The 12,717-nt window shown below is 43.2% G+C and overlaps 1 long non-coding RNA gene across 1 annotated transcript in view; it reads right to left on the bottom strand.

Annotated features, from left to right (window-relative positions):
• The window catches only part of LOC126329446 (uncharacterized), a 295,599-nt gene that overhangs the window by 27,238 nt on the left and 255,644 nt on the right, over nt 1-12,717 (bottom strand). Inside the window, exon 2 of the long non-coding RNA XR_007562292.1 lies at nt 8,198-8,283. This is a non-coding gene — a long non-coding RNA (uncharacterized LOC126329446). The remainder of the gene's footprint in view (nt 1-8,197; nt 8,284-12,717) is intronic.

Genomic DNA, 12,717 nt, shown 5'->3' with positions numbered 1-12,717 from the left:
CTGGGTGCACGAATGGCAAAACGTCATTTTTTTTGGATGGATGCAGGTTTTGTTTACAGCATCATTTTTTTTGTTATGGTTTTAGGACGCAAAACTGCTATGATCATTAGCGCCCAGTCTGTGACTTAGGAAAAAGTAAAAAACCAAACTGGAAACCAGTGGCAATGGGAGCGAAACTCAAAAAGTGGGGTAAATAAAAGCAGAAGGAAAGCTTAAAAAACCACTATAGAAGTGGCGTTGTTTATCCCCAAAAACAGCTTCAAATGACTGACGTCATCTCACTGGCACTAATAAACTCGAGAACGCAATCGGCTGAGTGCGTGTCGTCTACTAAAATGGAAGATATATCAGGCGACAGCTGTAGACGGGCGCGTAACGGAGTAAAAGAGGGGAACTCAAGTAAAAAATGACTCACCATCCACAGTTGAGAGTAGTGTGGACAAAGTGGGGGAGGATTGCCACTTAAAAGATGTCAATGTCTAAAAAGACAGTGCCCTATCCGGAGTCTAGTTAAAATTACCTTCTCCCGACGACAAGTTTGGGATAGAAGAGGTCCAAGCATAGGGAAGAGCTTTCACGTCCCGCAATTTATTATTGGGAAGTGTCGACCAATGTGCGTGCCATAAAAGAGCAACACGATGACATGAAACACTCCGTAGATCGGCGAAGGGAATCATGCAAATAGCAGGCTGAAGAAGAGAGACTGCAGCCTTGACCGCTATATCAGCCGCCTCATTTCCACAGATACCAACATATCCTGGGATCCAGATGAACACCACAGACATGCCGCCCCCCCCCCCCCCCCCCCCCCGCAAGTGGAGCAAGTGGAGGCAGTCCTGAATCTGGTGGACCAGAGGATGGACTGAGGAGAGAGCTGAGCGAATCTGAGCAGATAACATACTGTATCCGCTGATGGCAACGGATGTATTGGACAGCCTGGAGAATAGCGTAAAGCTCCGCAGTAAAGACCGAACACTGGTCGAGAAGCCGAAATCGGTTAGGGGTGTCGCCAACAAAATAGGCACTCCCAACATGAAATGATGTTTTTGAGCCATCAGTGTAAATAAATGTGGCATCCTTCATTTGTGTGTATAGAGCAGCAAATGACCGACGATAAACAAGAGAAGGGGGTTACCATCTTTGGGAAACTGACAAAGATAACGGAGCAGGCAGGTCTGGGGCTGGAGCGAAGGCGGTGCTGTACCCCGAGTTGCCAAGAAAGTTTTAGCAAAGTGGAAGGAAAGAGAACGTAGCGGTTGACGGAAGCAGACTTTCGGTGGTAGTAGGGAGGAAGGGCGACCTGCATACACTAAATTAAAGGAAGTGTCGAAAAAAATGTCATGGGCTGGATTAGCAGGCATGGAAGACAGATGGCTAGCATAATGACTCAGAAGCACAGCTCGCCGATTGGACAGCAGAGGTTCAGCAGTCTCAGCATAAAAGCTTTCCACAGGGCTGGTGTAAAAAGCTCCAGATGCTAAACGTAATCCATGGTGGTGGACATTCGAGACGTTGAAGAACAGACCGCCAAGCAGAGGAGTAGACTATACTTCCATAGACCAATTTCGAGCGCACTAAGGCACAATAGAGGCGAAGAAGGACCACTCGGTCCGCTCCCCAGGAGGTACCATTCAGAACAAGGAGGGTGTTGAGGGATCGCAGACAGCGAGCCAACAGATAGGAAACGTGGGAGGACCAGCATAGTTTTCCGTCAAATATAAGACCCAAGAATTTAGTGACGTCCACGATCGGAAGTTTGACAGGGCCTAGATGTAAGAAAGGTGGCAGAAACTCCGTACAATGCCAAAAATTGACGCAAACGGTCTTACTGGGAGAAACACGGAAGCTGGTTTCGATGCTCCAAGAGTGGAGGCAATCGAGACATCCTTGAAGACGTCGTTCAAGAAGGCTGGTCCGTTGAGAGCTGTAGTAGATCACAAAATCGTCCACAAAGAGGGAGCCTGAGACATCAGAATGGAGACAATCCATAATTGGATTTATGGCAATGGCAAACAGTACCACACTTAGCACGGAGCCCTGGGATACCCCGTTTTCTTGGAAGAAAGTATGGGAAAACACAGTGTTCACCTGCACTTTAAATGTGCGCTCTGTAATAAATTCACGAAGAAAAAGGGGCAGCTGACCTCGAAAGTCCCAAGAGAACAGAGTGCGGAGGATGCCTGTCCTCCAACAGGTATTGTATGCTCTCTCCATATCAAAAAATATTGTTCATGGTATAAGTGGAGAGAGAAACAAGATGGTCAACTGCAGAACGATGCTTTCGGAAACCGCATTGGGCAGGTGTTAAAAGACTTTGGGACTCCAGCCACCAGGCTAAACGGCAATTCATCATATGCTCCAAAACCTTACATACACTACTTGTGAGAGAAATGGGGCGACAGCTAGAGAGGAGATGTTTGTCCTTTCCAGGTTTCGGAATAGGAACGATCATAGCTTCCCACCATCATCTGGGAAAAGTACTGTCGGTCCAAATTCGATTATAAAGGCGAAGGAAGTAGCGCAGACTATAGTATGATAAATGCAGCAACATTTGGATGTGGATACCCTCCTGTCCTGAGGCGGAAGAGCGAGAAGAAGAGAGTGCATATTGGAGTTCCCGCATGGAGAAAACAGTATTACAGCTTTCGCGACTTTGAGGGGAGAAAGCAAGAGGTCGCACTTCCACTGCACGTTTCTTCAGGAGAAAAGCTGGTGGGTAATTTGAAGAGCTCAAAATCTCAGCAAAGTATTGACCCAATGAGTTAGAAATTGCGATGGGGTCCACTAATGTATCATGAGAAACTAGACGCACCAGATACCCGTCAAATCCAACTCCAAACTTCCGAGGAGTGAGTGAAGGTGTTAAATGAGCTAGTAAAGAAATCCCAGCTTGCCTTCTTGCTATCGCAGATGACGCGATGGCATCACACACGGAACTGCTTATAGCGGATAGACTTGGTCAAAGTAGGATGGTGGCGGAAAACGTGAAGAGCACATCGCTGCTCAAGTATTGCGTCACAACATGCATCGTTCCACCAAGGAACTGGGGGTGCCGAGGCAAATCGGAGGTGCGAGGTATGAGTGACCTCATCGTCGATGCTAGGAAAGTGACTGTCATCGAATGTCGCTAGAGATGAAAAAAAGTGTCCAATCGGCTTGGACAAACTTCCAGCGTCTCGGGCGCATATATGGCAGTTGTGCAGTGTGCCTTGGCGACACAGAAGACGGCCGAGGGCAGTTACCGCCAGGTGGTGCTGCAGATGAGACACGCCGTGGTAGAGAAGGAGAGGAACTGTGTTTCTTATTAGCCTTCTTGGAAACAGGACGTTGAGATGGAGGAAGAATCGATGGTTGTGAAGTCGGGGTACGTAAAAAAACTTCACGAGTATCCTCTTTTTTGGAAGTCTGAGTGTCTGATTTTGGGGCTTGGGATTTAGCATAACCCAATGAAGGGTGAGCCATAGAGTGAGCAGGTGAGAGTGGGGAGATTGAACAGGCGATCTTTGCACTGGCCGATCTGACGACCAGGGCACTAAAGGTCAGATCACAAGTCTGTGTGGCTGCCTCCTTTGTAGACCGAGGAGAGGCAAGGACCGTGCTGTATTTACCTGCGTGAGGCACAGTGGGCTTTCGACTGGCGAATAACTTCCGAGCTGCTCTGATTTCCTGAATGAGCCATTCGTCTTTAAAAATGGGGCAATCCTTGCCACACGTAACGCATTTGGCCGGATCGGAACACGACTGACTGGTATGACTGAACCGCTGACACCAAAGGCAACGCATAGGGTTTGGGATGTAAGGGCGAACGGAAATTATCTCATAGCTGCCTTTATGTTCAATGGAAGTTGAACTCTGTCAAATGTCAAGGAGACAGTACAGGTTGGAAACAAGTCCTTATAAACCCTTTTCATGACTCAATGAACAGCCGTTACGCCCTGGTCAGACAGGTAGTTTTGAATTTCTTCGTAGGACAATCCATCAAGGGAGCGTGTATAAACCACCCCACGTGATGAATTTAAAGTGTGATGCGCTTCCACACGGACAGGGAAGGTGTGTAGCAGTGAACTTCGCAGCAATTTTTGTGCCTGGAAGGCACTGACTGTTTCTAACAACAAGGTGCCATTTCGTAATTGGAAACAAGACTTTACAGGACCTGCAATTGTGTCAACACCATCCTGAATAATGAAATGGTTGACTATGGAGAAGTCTTGACCTTCGTCCGACTGAGAAACAACAAGGAACTGTAGCAATGATGGAAGAATTGTATGTGGGTGACACTCGTTTATCTTTCGCTTGTGAGCAGACATAGTAGATGATGAGGAAACCATTGCGAAAGTATCCCCATGATTACCCGCGTCTCCAAAGGCGCACTACTCCTTTGTGGGGGCCCTCTCTGAGGGCACTCCCACCTTAGGTGATTGTTCACACCTCAGGTCACACTTCAGAAACGGATAGAGGGACCAATCGGCACTTTCGGAAGGTAACAGCTTGGGTAATCACCCCTCCCTGGGCCTGACCGTTACGGGTGGGGGACGGGGGGGGGGGGGGGGGGGGGGGGGGGGGGGGGGGAGGGGGGGGGGGGGGACACGTCCTACCTGTCTACCTGAGGCAGGGAACTGCGCATTACCCCGTCGCCGGCTACGTGTGGGAATGCGTGGGTCAGCCTTCAGAGACGCACAGGGATGAAAAAAGAGAAAGGGAGGAACAAAGAAAAGGAAAGAAGAGAAGAGAGGTCTCAAACACCACAGTGGAGAAAAGGGTAAAAGTGGAGAGGTAAAGAAAGGAGAAGGACAAAGGAAGGACGAAGAATTGCCAGCAGAGAAAGCGAAGAAGAGACACTGTTTTACAGTTTCGAGCGTCCGTCTCCGGACGTAGGCACTACACATACTACCAGAGAGGGAGAAAGGGAAGGGAAGAGGTGGAGGGAAATATGGGGGATGGGGAAGGATGTGGAAAAGGTAGGTATGCAGCCCGAAAAGGAAAGAGGGCCACACTAACTCGGGGTCCCGTGCTCGCTACGCACGTGTCCACAAAAGAGCTGTGGACCCCTGGGGGGTTACAGCATCATGACTGTCGCATCCGTGTTTGGCAACATTGTTGTGAACGACCATTGGAAGTGTGTATTCATCATTGCCATACTTGTGTTATCACCTGGCATGATGGTATGGGGTGCCATTGGTTACATATCTCAGTCACCTCTTGTTCGCATTGACGGCACTTTGAACAGTGGACGTTACACTTCTGATGTGTTACGACCTGTGGCTCTGCCCTTCATTCGATCCCAGCGAAATCCTACATTGCAGCAGGATAATGCACGACCGCATGTTGCAGGTCCTGTACGGGCCTTTCTGGATACAGAAAATTTTCGACTGTTGCCCTGGCCAGCAAATTTTCCAGATCTCTCACCAATTGAAAACATTTGGTCAATGGTGGCCAAGCAACTGGCTCGTCACAATATGCCAGTCACTACTCTTGATGAACTGTGGTCTCAAGTTGAAGCTGCATGGACAGCTGTACCCGTATACACCATCCAAGCTCTGTTTGACTCAATGCCCAGGCGTATCAAGGTTGTTATTACAGCCAGAGTTGGTTGTTCTGAGTACCGATTTCTCAGGATCTATGCACCTAAATTGCGTGAAAATGTAATCACATGTCAGTTCTAGTATAACATACTTGTCCAATGAATACCCGTTTATCATCTGCAATTCTTCTTGGTGTAGCAATTTTAATGGCCAGTAGAGTAACTTATTAGAAACAACATTTACTGCTGCTCCCGTGTCTAAAGTAACTTGCACAGTAACGCCTTCAATTTCTGCCTGAATTTTCGCAACAGATTCAGTGGTATGTTCCTCTTGACAAGGTATCATATCCTGCTGAAGTTCTTCTATTAGTTAGCTGCAATAAATTCAGTGGTATGTTCCTCTTCACAAGGTATCATATCCTGCTAAAGTTCTTCTATTAGTAATCTACCATCATCATCATATCGGAAAAAAAAATGACACTTGAATTTTCACCCCTCAAAACTTCCTCCACTGCGCCATTGGGGCTTGACCACAGTCCATTATTGGTAGATGTTTGCTCCGTTAATCACAAATTTGGCTAAAAAATTTTCCACATGTTGTTCAGGCATGTCAAGTTTTTCCTTTACTTCAAGTGTAAGTTTGGCCTTTATTCTAATGATATCCTGTGTCGGAATTGCTTTTATTTATGTTCTTCTCGAAATACTTCCTTAAAAATCCATTTTTGAAAGAAAATTGTTGTGGGTTAAAAACTTCCTTGCGTGGTCTTTCCTGCACTCCCTTATTCCAGTATTTGTGCAAGAAAGCGCTTTCAAAATGCTCATGTTCTTGACACCATTCGAATGCTTCTGACGTCCACATCAATCCATCCTCACATATAAATCCTGAAACGTACATAAGTTTTTGTTGCTCAGTCCACATTCATGGCAGTATCCCTCTAAATTGCTTGATGAAGACCACAGAATTGATCGACTTCCATTTGGGGTTAAATATCTGAAATTGATGATATTTCAGCATTTTCTCTTCATTCATAGTCAGAGGTGTATTCTGGTGACTATTTCGTGCTTCATGATATTTCTGATAATTTGGTGCCTGTTGATTACGTGAATACGCAGTAATACATGGATATTGTTACAAGGATCCAATTTCACTGGTTTCCTCAGGAATAACGTCTGCTTTTGATAAACTGCAGGTAACAGGTGCCCCTCTAGTACTAACTAAACCTTGCTGGCATGCTTTGAGTGTACTTTCAATCTTTACCTTCCAAGCAGGAAATTCTTCTCCTGTATCTTCTTAATTTCTTGAATTTCTGATTTAAGTTGTCCTTGTGCAGCTTCGTTGTTAACTTGCATGTTAGCAACCGTTTTTGTCAACATAATTTCGCAACGTCTGTGTTTGCTCTTTTGCCCAATCCTTTAGAAAATGCAATCTTATGTTCGTTGGGAAGTTTCTCTATATGTTTCTCACCTTCGAGACAAAGATTGTTGTCTACCCTTTGAGTAAGATCAATGACTGATTGCTCGTTCTCGTGCTTAATTGTATTCACGTCCTGTGCAATGACGTTCTGTACATGGATAACTCCTTGCACATGATTATTTAGCTTATCTTGACGATGTAAGATATCATTGAATTTGGTTGTGAATTCTCTGTATTGCTGTTCTTGCATAACAATGAGTTGTGCTTGACTGGTAATCAAGTGACTGTTTTGATTCCAAACTTTGGAATTTTTCAGTAATATTATCATTTATTGTTTTTAGTTTATTGGATTACTCCAGATCTAAAGTGTATAGTGCCATTGCAAAATTAGATTGTGTGGTTTATTGTGTCGTCGTAAAATTAGATGGTGCCATCTCCAATGCCTCAATCTTATTCGTTATTACGTTAATCCCTTGTGATATGACAGTCAAGTATGACATCAGCTGGCATAACAAATCAGTTTTCTCAGCAACTGACATTTGCACTGAGTTTATTGAAGATTGTACTGACTTATTTTTCGGCACAGTAATTTCTTCTCGCGCGTAGTTGAGGGCAATGCTTCCCTAGCGAGTATGTCTGTATCAGAGGTCAAATTCATGTTATTTGTTGGTTGCTGCATGTTTCTTTGGATTTCACTCGACATATGAATGTCTGAAATTGCGTGAGCGCAGTAATTACTGCTGGTTGCTCAACCGTAATCGACATTTCACAAACTATGCCTAATCGACATTTCACTAACTATGCCTAATCGACATTTCACTAACTATGCCTAATCGACATTTCACTAACTATGCCTAATCGACATTTCACTAACTATGCCCGTATGAAATTCCATGGCACTTATTGACGATATATTTACATTACTCAATTGATTTTGTGCCATCGTGATGTTGTGTGCTTGCTTATTGACTTTGAACATAGACCTAGTTACCACCATGAAAATAAGCAACAGACAGTTTCTCTACTACATACTTCCCACAAGAGTTAATATTAATTTCTACACACGCAAAAAATGTTAATGTCCTAATATTGTTAAAGTACAGACTACAATGTAACAAGAACACAGTACATAGATAATACAAAAAGTACTGCCTTAAGATATCTACTAAAATAATGACATTCTGGTGAAAGTAAAACAGAAACTACTCATTTATGCATTAAAATCAATAAGGAAAAAGTCATTACAATACATAAATGCTCACGACAGCTAGTGATTCAAATGTCTGGCCTTTTTGAAGTTTCAGCCTGGCTGCTAGGACGGCATACACGTTCTCCTCACAAGATACTCCTGCACGTTCAGTTAGCATGAAACATACAAGGAAACAATGTAGTTACACCGACTGGCTATACATACATACATACACAAAAATGAAACATTAATTCCTTAATTAATACATCAATTGTGAATACATATGTACCTTCTTGAAATAAATGATCTTTTATTGACTTCTGTGTCAATGAATTTCTTCTAGTTACATGAACTATTTGTTCACTTGCTTATATACAGATATATAATACAATTTACTTCAAAATCTCGCAATGGCGTCGATTTTTAATTCACAAGAATGAAAACTCTTAATGAGTTACTTCTTAACAAGAACAAAGACTAACTACACTAAGAATAATTATTTGAGCGCTAACTGACTCAGAGTAATAAAGAATCTCTCTCTCTCTCTCTCTCTAGCACCATCACATCAAGTCATGCTGCTTTCTCTCGTATTGCATGATACATCATAGTAGGGGGAACCAGCACGTTACAATGGATAGTCATCGACAGAAGTAGTAGTAACTTCAGGTGTACCCTAGGGGAGTGTGTTAGGATCCTTGTTTGTTTATTGTATATTAATGATGTGTGGGCAATATTAATGGTAAGCACACACTATTTCCAGGTGATGCAATTATCTACAATGAAGTACTACCTGGAGAAAGCTCCCCAAAGGTCCATATCGAATAACAAGATCATGCTAAAATTCCAGACTGGTGCAAAGACTGGCAACATTAAAACGTCTAGGCAAGTAAAGTCATGCACTTCACAAAACGTAGAAACATGGTTTCATCTGACTAGAACATCAACGACTCACAATGGGAATCACTTGACTTATACAAGTTCCTGGTTCCAACAATTTATACGATATGAATCTGAATTATCATACAGTTCCACAGACAGGTTTGTTGGCAGAATGCTGTGAAAATGTATCAGATTACAATGGAGATTGTTGATAAATCACTTGTGTGTCCCATCCCAGAATACTGCTCAACTGTTTGTGGCTCATACCAAACAGGACTAACTGCAGATATTGAACTTAAGCAAAGAAGAGCAGTGTAAACGGTCACAGGCTGGTATGACTTATGGGAGAATCGGCAGATATTTGAAGTTACATGCCGATTAACCCACAAAAGTCTGCTTGGAGTATCAAGAACCATTAGTAAGTGAAGAATCTACTATCGGGTTTTTTACTATGAAGACTCGAGTTTAAGCTTTAATTAAAGCAAATCAAAATTTTGCGTTAGGCTGAATGTAGCAATTTGGTTTTAAAGTTCAATATATACATCTTTTTTATTTTAGACAGTAATAAGGTTCGTATGGAAATTGGTGTCTTCGCCACGAATTGCTCACTTCAAAACTATATAGCTTGAAACGTATTTGTCCGAAGTTAACGAAAGTGTAGGTTATAGGCACATATACTGACAGTGGAAATCTCAAGTTACAGAACTTTTCTATCACCTACAAAAAAGTTCTTATGATTTTATTAAGAAAGTTTTTCTCAGCCCAGGATAAACACGTAACAGAAAATGTGGGTTGGTCTGAAAGTCTCTCTTGTGGTTGTAAGAAGCTATAACCACTGTGACCGTACAGTATGATTAGGATGTTATAATGATGATGTGTAAGACTGGTTCTTTGCATACTAGACCTCACGATTAACAGCATGCACGGCTGTGAAAATGAATGCATCGTTGCTGCAAACCCTTGGGTTGTTGGAAAACAGTTTGTTAGCGACTGGCATCATAGCATCTGATTCTGCCATTGCAACCACTGTTATCCCCACGGTCCAGAACACACAGAACCAGTCTTAAACATCACTATAAAATCCCTATCACACTGTACTGTCACAGGGGTTGTAGATCCTTACAATTACAAAAAGAGACCTTCAAAACAAACCCAAGCTTTCTGTCGAGTTTTATCGGTGGCTGAGAAAAGTTACTTTAGAAAAATCATAATTTTCTTCTGGGTGATTGAAAAGTTCTGTAACTGGAAATTTCCACTACCATATATGTGCCTATATCTCCAATTTCATTAACATCGGACAAATACATTTCATGTTATATAGTTTTGTAGTGAGCAATTCATAGCGACGACACCGAAAATCAGACAATTCTTACAACAATCTAAAACAAAAAATATACAGGCTGTTTCAAAAATGACCGGTATATTTGAAACGGCAATACAAACTAAACGAGCAGCGATAGAAATACACCGTTTGTTGCAATATGCTTGGGACAAAAGTACATTTTCAGGCAGACAAACTTTCGAAATTACAATAGTTACAATTGTCAACAACAGATGGCGCTGCGGTCTGGGAAACTCTATAGTACGATATTTTCCACATATCCACCATGCGTAGCAATAATATGGCGTAGTCTCTGAATGAAATTACCCGAAACCTTTGACAACGTGTCTGGCGCAATAGCTTCATATGCAGATGAGATGTACTGCTTCAGCTGTTCAATTGTTTCTGGATTCTGGCGGTACACCTGGTCTTTCAAGTGTCCCCACAGAAAGAAGTCACAGGGGTTCATGTCTGGCGAATAGGGAGGCCAATCCACGCCGCCTCCTGTATGTTTCGGATAGCCCAAAGAAATCACACGATCATCGAAATATTCATTCAGGAAATTAAAGACGTCGGCCGTGCGATGTGGCCGGGCACCATCTTGCATAAACCACGAGGTGTTCGCAGTGTCGTCTAAGGCAGTTTGTACCGCCACAAATTCACGAAGAATGTCCAGATAGCGTGATGCAGTAATCGTTTCGGATCTGAAAAATGGGCCAATGTTTCCTTTGGAAGAAATGGCGGCCTTAGACCAGTACTCTTTGAGGATGCAGGGACGATGGGACTGCAACATGGGGCTTTTTGGTTCCCCATATGCGCCAGTTCTGTTTATTGATGAAGCCGTCCAGGTAAAAATAAGCTTCGTCAGTATACCAAATGCTGCCCACATGCATATCGCCGTCATCAATCCTGTGCACTATATCGTTAGCGAATGTATCTCGTGCAGCAATGGTAGCGGCGCTGAGGGGTTGCCGCATTTGAATTTTGTATGGATAGAGGTGTAAACTCTGGCGCATGAGACAATACGTGGACGTTGGCATCATTTGGACCGCAGCTGCAACATGGCGAACGGAAACCCGAGGCCGCTGTTGGATCACCTGCTGCACTAGCTGTGTTGCCCTCTGTGGTTGCCGTACGCGGTCGCCCTACCTTTCCAGCACGTTCATCTGTCACGTTCCCAGTCCGTTGAAATTTTTCAAACGGATCCTTTATTGTATCGTTTTTCGGTCCTTTGGTTACATTAAACCTCCGTTGAAAACTTCGTCTTGTTGCAACAACACTGTGTTCTAGGCGGTGGAATTCCAACACCAGAAAAATCCTCTGTTCCAAGGAATAAACCATGTTGTCCACAGCACACTTTCACGTTGTGAACAGCACACACTTACAGCAGAAAGACGACGTACAGAATGGCGCACGCACAGACTGCGTTGTCTTCTATGTCTTTCACATCACTTGCAGCGCCATCTGTTGTTGAAAATTGCAACTACTGTAATTTCGAAAGTTTGTCCGTCTGAAAATGTACTGTTGTCCCAAGCATATTGCAACAAACGGCGTGTTTCTATCGCTGCTCGTTTAGTTTTTATTGCCGTTTCAAATATACCGGTCATTTTTTAAACACACTGTATGTTGAACTTTACAACCAAATTGCTCCACAATAATTCAGAACAAAACAAGAACTCAGAATGAAACAAGAAAAATATTGGTAATACACACTTTGCGATAGACCTATTGGTTCGCTCCGAATCAAAGGAGCAGGCATTCTTCAGCCCTCTATGTATCACTTCATGAGGGCAAGATTAGTCTAACTACAGCAAGCATGTAGAGGTGTTTTGGCAGTCATTATTCCCGTGTTATAAACGTAAGAACTTATGTGATACCAGCCAAGTACCCACCGACGTGCATGCCAGTCGTTTGCAGAACACTTTTGCACGTTTAGAAAACACACAGGCAAAATATTCTAAGAAATATATTTTAAAGGCAGTCTCGATTCTGTGTGGGAGTTAAGATTTGGGACGCTTCCGCAATTTTGCTCCGAGCTAGTACTTCCTTTATTGACACAACCATATATTTGTCTTCTTGTTACAGTGAGATGTCCATTTCCTAATCAGGATGTATAGGGGGACAAGGAAAAAAAGTTCCCGAATTATTCCCGGATTTCTCCCGGATATCCCATTTAAAAAATATGCTTTTCCCCGGGCGAAAATACACCTTTTCCGTGTTAAGTGACAGTACGATTTCCGTAGATTTACCATCGGAACTGTAAAACTTATCAATCCTCTGAATGGTTAACATTTTATACAATTGCGTAGAACTTCCCGAGAAAAAAAAAGACGGGGCAGAAAAGTTTTGGAAAGACCTTTGTTTTGCAGCAACATATACTCTGCATATTTTCG

The sequence above is a fragment of the Schistocerca gregaria genome, chromosome 2 (assembly GCF_023897955.1).
Source record: "Schistocerca gregaria isolate iqSchGreg1 chromosome 2, iqSchGreg1.2, whole genome shotgun sequence".
NCBI lineage: Eukaryota > Metazoa > Arthropoda > Insecta > Orthoptera > Acrididae > Schistocerca > Schistocerca gregaria.
This window is presented reverse-complemented; position numbering and strand designations above follow the sequence as displayed.